The following is an 8,198-nucleotide window of genomic DNA, read 5'->3' as shown; positions in this document are numbered from 1 at the left end:
CAAGTTTGGAGACTACACTCAAATCCTACTTCTTTTTGTGCTCAAATTCTAAAAGGAATTTACTATCCTTACTCTGATATCCTAAATGCCGGAAAGGGTTCCCGTGCTTCATGGGCGTGGAGTAGCCTTCTTGATGGAAAAAAGCTAATTGTTGATGGGGCAAGATGGTAGGTTGGGAATGGAGAGTTAATTAACATTTGGGCTGACAAGTGGATTTCTTGTTCTACCCATGGTTTCTTGCGGCCTCTGCTCCCTGTGAACAGCTCCAGACCCCATATGGTGAAGGAATTAATTAACTGGGATACTAGGTCTTGGAAGCTTGATAGGATCAGTGACCTAATTTCTGAGGAGGACCTTTTGGATATTGAGTTGATAGCTTTGGGTGATCGGTCTTTGATGGACAAAATTATTTGGCCTCAGTCAAAAACTGGCCAATACTCGGTGAGGTCAGGTTATCATTTCACACATTCTCAAAGTTTCAAGCCTACCACACAACATGTTTACTCATCACACAGAGTTAATCACATAGTTTGGAAGGCGGTTTGGTCTACTCAGTCTACTCCTAAGATTCGAAACTTCCTATGGAGAATTTTGGTTAATGCTTTACCATCTTACATAAATCTTCACAGGAGGAAGATAATCCCTTCCCCTTTGTGCCCTGTGTGTGATCTGTTCCCTGAATCTATTGAACACATTTTTCTTCAGTGTCCTGGTGCAATGTGTGTTTGGTTTGCTTCTGATTTAAACTACAAGATCAATCTGCAAGCCATTAGTACTTTTGATTTGTGGTTTGAGAACATTATTCTCATGATGGATGGCTGCAAAAAAATTAGAGAGGAGTTTCTTACCAAAGTTGTTTTTCTCCTCTGGGAAATTTGGAAAGCTAGGAATGCTTATGTCTATGAGGCGATCCCATTTGATCCAAGTTTGGTGGCCAGGAGAGCTGGTATGGCTACGGCAGAATTCATCACCTGCAAAAACCACAATCCCATTTCAAGATCAGAGTCACACTCTCATATGCACTCTCAACAGTCTCAGGTATGTATTTTCCCTTCCCCCCCTCATTCCTCTAACATATCCCCCACTTCTTCTGCTCACCTTTCTAATTCTACTATCCCTTCTGGATATCCTCCCTCTGTTTCTCTTCGAACAGACTCTTCTCCTCATCATAATTCTTTGCTTTCCTTAAATCCCATCTCCAGCCACTTCAATACTATTCCCTCTCTCACAATTAACCCCACTAATCCAAATGATCATCAATCCACCAACCCTACTCTTCTTCCCTTTCATAACCATTCTGTAACCCATCATTCCCATTCCCAAATTCTTCTCCAATCCACAAATTCAAATCATCACCATCATCATTCGTGCTTACCCCCACAGAACCATTCTCACTCTCATAACCACATTGCTCACCATAATCATTTTATGGCTCCTAGCTCTCTCTCATCTCATGTGAGTATCGCCAGGTGCGATCTTATTCAAAACTGGACTCCCCCTCCCCCTGGACATATCAAAATCAACTGTGATGCTGCTTGGATTGAGAATTCGAAGCTTACCGGTGTTAGTGCTCTAGCTCGGGATTCTCATGGCATCCTGTTTGAGGGAGCTACTCTTTTATGTAGGACGGGGTCTGCATTGGAGGCGGAGGCGATGGCGGCAGCGGTGGCTATCGATGTGGCCAAGCGTATCCCTTCTTCACCGATCATCCTCGAATCAGATTCGAAGTCATTAGTGGACAATATCAACAATTCATCAATTACATGTGATTGGAGAATTGCTCCAATTGTGTCTATGATCAGGAATTCTATTACCTCGAACGCAAGTTTCGCTTGGTTTTGGATTCCAAGGAAAGCGAACATTGCAGCTGATTTGGTTGCCTCGCTAGTAGTGAGGAAGAAGTGCCCGGAGGTCTGGATTGACCGGCCGCCTTCTTCCCTCGTGCATGTCCTTTCTCGCGACGGTCTTCCTTGCCCACCCTTTCAAAATGATCAAAGGGGACACCGCTGACTATCCGAGGTCGTGGGTGTTGGTGTTTTCATTAGAGCGGTGCTGTCGGCTTTGTTTTTCTCTTGTATTCTCTTTTCCAGTTCTGTTAAGTGCTCTGGTTTCTTAATTTGCTTGTCGTTTGGTTTCCTAGTCTTTGCTTTAGTTAGCTGACTGTGAGAACCTCTTGTGTGGGCCTTCTCCTTTTTAGGCTGTAATTTTCTCTAGGCCTTGGGCCTCTCTATTGAAGCTTCATTTGACCAAAAAAAAGAATGAAGCACTAATAAAGAAATGAAGAAAAGCTAATTAATCATTGTTTTGATTAATTAATCATTACTTTGATTAATCAATCTTTGCTTTGATTAATTGATAATGGGATAATTGGAGTTAGGCATCAGCCATCACGTGCAAATGCTACAACAATTAAATAATGTATTGTTTAATTACTTCAGCCAATTATATATTGCCACATGGCAGCTTCCTTATCTCTTTCTTGACCACGGAGACCACATATCACCATATTAATCATTCTACTCTCTCTCACCACGACACCACACACCAGCTTCCTTCTCCTGAGCAAGGTTTTAAATTTCTCCGAAACTGCCGAAATTTCCGTAATTTTGTAGTACCGAAACGAAATTCATATGCTATATCATTTCCGTAAGAAGTTTCCGGAAATTTTCCGAAATTTTCCGTACATTTCCACGAAATTCTTAATTTCTGAAATATCTACACACACAATATATATTTAAAAATTCATACCGAAATTTTGTCCGAAATTTCTCTAAAATTTCTGTTAAATTTTATGTCACCTACAATGAATTTTTACTTCATACTTTTATAGAGAAAATATGAAATTTTGATTTTGTTTTTTTTGGTTTTTTTTGCAATCAAGTTGAATACAACAAAAAATCTTTTTGTTTTTATCTGCTACAAAGTTGAATGCTCCAACCATAACATGATTTCCTTTTTGCTTCGTCTCAAATATTGTATGCTTCATACACTGTAACATCATATTAGGTAATTCCACAATATCCGATATATGGATTGCATGTGGAAATGGAACAACACGTACACATACAATAACCATGTGATAAAGTACGAAAATCATTTCCAAAATTCATGTACTTGGGAGCAGTATTGTATAATACTAAATGAAAGCAATTCAACCAGATAGATCGAACCACATCGTAGTAGCTTTTATATTCCTTTTGTTGTACTTGTTCATTTTCATTCACGGGGTTTTGGTTTTACGTGCCCCGCCCCACCCCCTTGTAATTTTCTAATTATTAAAAAATGTAAATCATATTTACATTATCAATATACAACACATTATCAATACACATAGATAAAAACACTAGTTTAGCAATCTACTACAGTACTAGTTAATTACTCGTCCATATAAAATATCATAATTCTGTTATAAATGTATAATTTTAGAAGGGCTAAATACTAGTTAGTACCCTGTGATTTAGGTCCAAAATCAATTCAGTCCCTGGACTTCTAATTTCATCAAAAACACCCCTGCACTTTCAATTTTGATCTAATAGGTCTAATTCGTTAATATTCTTTCAAATAGTTGGATTATTTGTTGAAAAACTATTTATTTTTAATAGTAGGACTCACTCCTAAATTGACAATGCAAACCACCTTGACACCACATCATAAAACATAGGCCATATATGATCCACATTAACAAGTTAAATAACTCAATGGTCGGAAAACTAACAAATTGGACCTATTAGATCAAAATTGAAAGTGCAGGGGTGCTTTTGATGAAATTAGAAGTTCAGGGACTGAATTGATTTTGGACCTAAACCACAGGGTAGTAATTTGTATTTAGCCCATTTTAGAACCTACTACATTGTAAATAGGTTTATTATAGGTTAGTTTAGTCTATGTAAAAGTTTCATTCAAAAATATCATTTTATAAATGCAATTAATTTGATTTCTTTATTTTTAACCGAAATTTCCACCGAAATCGAAACTTTCTCCGAAATTTCCTTAAATTTGAAGTACCGAAATCGAAACCGAAACCGAAATTTGAAACCTTGCTCCTGAGACAGCGCCGCACAGCAGCTAGGGGGAGGGCTGCCCTCTTCCCTCCTTCCCCTCCATTTTTCCTCTTTTCTTTATATTTTGTTTTGAGATTTGAAGAACAACTCACCCAAAACTTCAAGGATTCATCATGGGCTTCAACCTTTACTAGATTCAAGATTTGGGTATTTGTAGGAGTTATAATTCAAGGCTAGTCATGCTAGCTTTTTAGCTATTTGTGACTATCTTTGTTTTCTCCTACACTAGTCTACTCTTTTATCTTCGAATTTTGTAATTTTGATGTCTATGATTATGGGTTGTGAGTAATTTCTTTGTTGGGGGTTAGGGTTGTGTACCCTAATCCAAATTTGATGTAATGGATGCTTAATTTGATTTATATATGGAATTTGTTAATTATTGGATGCGTGTGTTTTGTGATAATTGATTAGAATGCATGCTTAGGAATTGTCAACTCTTGGGTATGTGTTTTAATAAGTCTAGATTAAAATTTAGGGGATGACATCCTTAGATTTTAGAGCTAGAACCCCGATTTAATATTCGTGGGAAGTACAAGCATGGTTCACTACATGATTAGCTTGATCGCAATTATGGTGAGCTTGGTTGCCTAATTCCTAGAACTCTAGGCCTCTTGATGTGAATTAGTGACCCTTGAACCGGCTCTAATTCATGTCAAGTGAGTTCCTACGGCCCTTGAACCGGAGTAGGAATACCATGAAAGGAAATTTCGGCCCTTGAGCCTTGAAAAGCCTTGTGTACGGCTTCTACCATCTTTAATAAATTGCACGTAAATTAAATTAGCATCTAGAGCATTGAATTAGGATTAGGATTCATCCCTAACTACCAATCCCATATTTATATTCATTTTTTAGTTTTCTTTCCTCTATTTAAGGAGAAAGTAGGCAAAACGAAAAGAAAAAAAAAGGAAAAAAAGAAATTAAAAAGGAACAAGAAAAAAAGAAGAAAAAGAAAAAAAGAAATTAAAAAGGAAAAAAAAATAACATAGGGGTATATTGGACATTTCACCTAAGGCCAACTCCTAATTTGACGCGGGATGGACCAATCAGACGGAAATTTTGACGTTAGGGACTTTTCAGATTAATTGAGAATGTCAGGGACTGAAACGAAAAAAAGGTCATAGTATAAGGACTAAACATAATTTAATCCTATAATTTATGTACATTGAATTCAGTTGCTCCATTTGTTACTCAAATGTAATGTATTTTTTAGATTTGAATTGAATTAATGCTGGTGGCATGTAATTTGTAATGCAGTTATGGCACCGAACCCAAGGTTGAGAAAAATGAAGAGATTATTACAATAACATCATGGCAAAGGCCGCCCATAACTAGGTAAAGAGGAACTAGCGTATGGTTTTCGTTCATTACGAGTTGTTCGATCCGACATCTTCCACCTACCAACTGTTGATCCATTGTCATTGATGCAGTACAATAAGCTACTGCACTCTGTTTCTTTTTAAAGACTGATACAATTTCGTAATCTTCCTTTTGAATGACAGAAGTTATTTGGGTTGTGGGGATAATTTGAATGACGGTTCGTCAGGACAGACCTACATCATCTCCACCTTGGAGGTATGTATTGACAAAACCTGCTTAATTTGTTGAAGAAATCATGGCCACCATTATTAAAGAAGCGTAATATAATTACTTATCTTTTTTGTAATTCAAATAGTTGGTGTACCCATCCAGTTTTTCCATCAATCTGATGTGTTTTTAACATTATTTGCAGCTCCTACCCGGTACAGCCATCTCAAATACCCGAAGCATCCCGTTGGGTTCATGCACATTCTTCCGAATAGTGTGGTCTTACAAAAGCATTCATCATCTACTTCACAAGGTAGTGGAAACTTATACTATTACTGGATAATCTGCATGATTACTCATATAAGGAATACACAGTGTACATGTACAGGTGGTTTTCGTTGAATAAATTATTCATGGGAAATATAATTGTTGTATTTATATGCCAATTGTTGTCTTTAAATGGCAGCCTGGTGGCTTCCATGGAGGAAGATGAAGTCCAGTCCGAGGAATACGAAGAATTTCCGCCAAACACGCAGGACACTAATGTATCGATGGTTGGTGATAGGCCAAATTGCTTACATTTTAAGGGCAAGCCGTATGAAGATCTTGGGCCTGAAGACATGATAGGTGTGGAGTTTGGATCCGTAAATGAAGTGGACTCATTCTATTCATTTTATTCACTTGCCATGGGTTTTAGCTTCAGAAGGGAAAAGTTGGACAAAGATGCTAGTATCGTTGTGAGAAGGAAGCTGGTTTGTAGTAAGGAAGGGGTTAGAAAGAAAAAATGTCGCACGAAAGAGCAGATTTCAAACTCCTATGTTTCTGTTTCATATAACAAAGCCTCGAAATCATCATTTACTCCATCTGTTGGCATTCCTGCGAAGGAAAAAGCGCCGATTGGTGACGGGTCGGAATATCATGATAACAGTGGAAATGCCATCAAAAGAAAGGGCATCCGCTCTCACAGAATTACAAGAGGAAATTGCCTTGCCCGTATAACTGTCCGTTTATGCAAGCAAACCAATAAGTTTCGAGCGGTTGAATTTATAACAGAACACAATCATGCCCTTGCTCAATTGGAATTGAAATTGTTCCTAAGATCTAATAGACATGTTTCAGACCATGCTTTGGCTCAAGTGACTTCTCTTAGGAAGGTGTCAGTGACCAGTTGCCGTGCATATGAGTTGTTGGTTCATCAAGCAAGGGACATGAGTTTGTAGGTTTCACACACAAAGATTTGCTTAACAGAGTTGATGATGAACGTAAGGAAATGTATATCAATGGGGATGGGCAAGCTGCTATTAGTTTCATGAATTTGAAGGCTTCAAAGGACCCCGATTTCTACTGCTTGTTTAGTGTTGATGTGGAGGGTCACCTTTGTAATATGTTTTGGAGAGACATTTGCAAAGAATGTGCATGTTACCGATTATGTGCATGGCACATTGCAAAGAATGTTGACATTCAGAGAGACATTTGTCACTTAATTTTTGCTGGACTTAGCGTGGAAGATTGGGAAAGATCATGGCATTACATGGTGGCAATACAAGGCCTACAAGAGAACCGTTAGGTCTCCTCAATGTACAGCAAGCGGGACAGATGGGCGGAGGCATATTTGAGGAGCCTTTTTTTTTTGTGGTATATGCACCACCCAAAGATGTGAGGGCATGCATTGAAACCTCAAATCGGGTGTTGGCAAGTTCATGAGACTATGTGAGTTTTTGCCTAGGATGGACAAGACTATTGAACGGATGAGGTACAATAATTTGTATGATGATTTCAAATCAATGAACTCTGATCCTCTTATTGGTAGCCATATGCGGTGTCTTCAACAGCAGGTTGGCGCCAAGTTCACACATGACATTTTTCTCCTTATCAAGGACCAGATAATGTTTGAGTCAAAGTTTGTTGTCGCGGATCAGTTGCACTATGAGAATGGATCATCTACCTTATTTGTGGTCACTCAATATGGGAAACCGGAGAGAACATGACATGTTACCTACCTACACAGTCTGACGTGCATTTCCTTTAAGTGTTCATGTCAACTTTTTGAGTCTGATGGAATACCTTGCTGCCACATGTTCACGGTCATGAAAACCAAATTGCTTACTACCTTTCCAGAGTCTTTGGTGTCCCATAGGTGGACAAAGGAGGCATCTCCGAAGAAGCCCCATTTCATAAGCAGAAGCGGTACCGTTTCTGCGGTTGATATCCAGCTTGCAAGATATGCACAGATGATGTCTGATTGTTCACACATATGTCACTCGACCTCCTTTTCTGATGATGCTTATGACAAAACTTGTGAAGCCTTTAGTAGGTTGATTGTTAGATCAAAAAATTGGCAAGGTCCTGATCACGTCGCAAGTGTTACTATTGATGGTCTCCATCCAAATGTCATTCGCGATCTGGAACCTTGTCGTACAAAAGGGGCTCAAACGAGGGCAGCTACCATTCCTACTGACCGGGAGCAGCCATCTGCTAGGATCTGTGGATTTTGTACTAGACCCGGTCACAACGTCAGGACATGCCCTCTCAGAATTGGGGCTGAGGTCAATACTGATGCTGATAACAGATCGAATCCAGCTGCTGGTTCGAACACACAAGGTTTACACGATA

The 8,198-nt window shown here is 38.8% G+C and overlaps 1 long non-coding RNA gene across 1 annotated transcript; it reads left to right on the top strand.

Moving 5' to 3' along the window:
- Positions 1 to 5,313: 5,313 nt before the first annotated feature.
- LOC133714789 (uncharacterized) lies at positions 5,314 to 6,118 on the top strand. Its single transcript, XR_009848817.1, has 4 exons — positions 5,314 to 5,393; positions 5,561 to 5,633; positions 5,791 to 5,898; positions 6,052 to 6,118. It is a non-coding gene; the product is annotated as an uncharacterized LOC133714789 (long non-coding RNA).
- Positions 6,119 to 8,198: the final 2,080 nt, after the last annotated feature.

This window comes from Rosa rugosa, chromosome 6, assembly GCF_958449725.1.
Source record: "Rosa rugosa chromosome 6, drRosRugo1.1, whole genome shotgun sequence".
NCBI classification, from domain to species: Eukaryota; Viridiplantae; Streptophyta; class Magnoliopsida; order Rosales; family Rosaceae; genus Rosa; species Rosa rugosa.
This window is presented reverse-complemented; position numbering and strand designations above follow the sequence as displayed.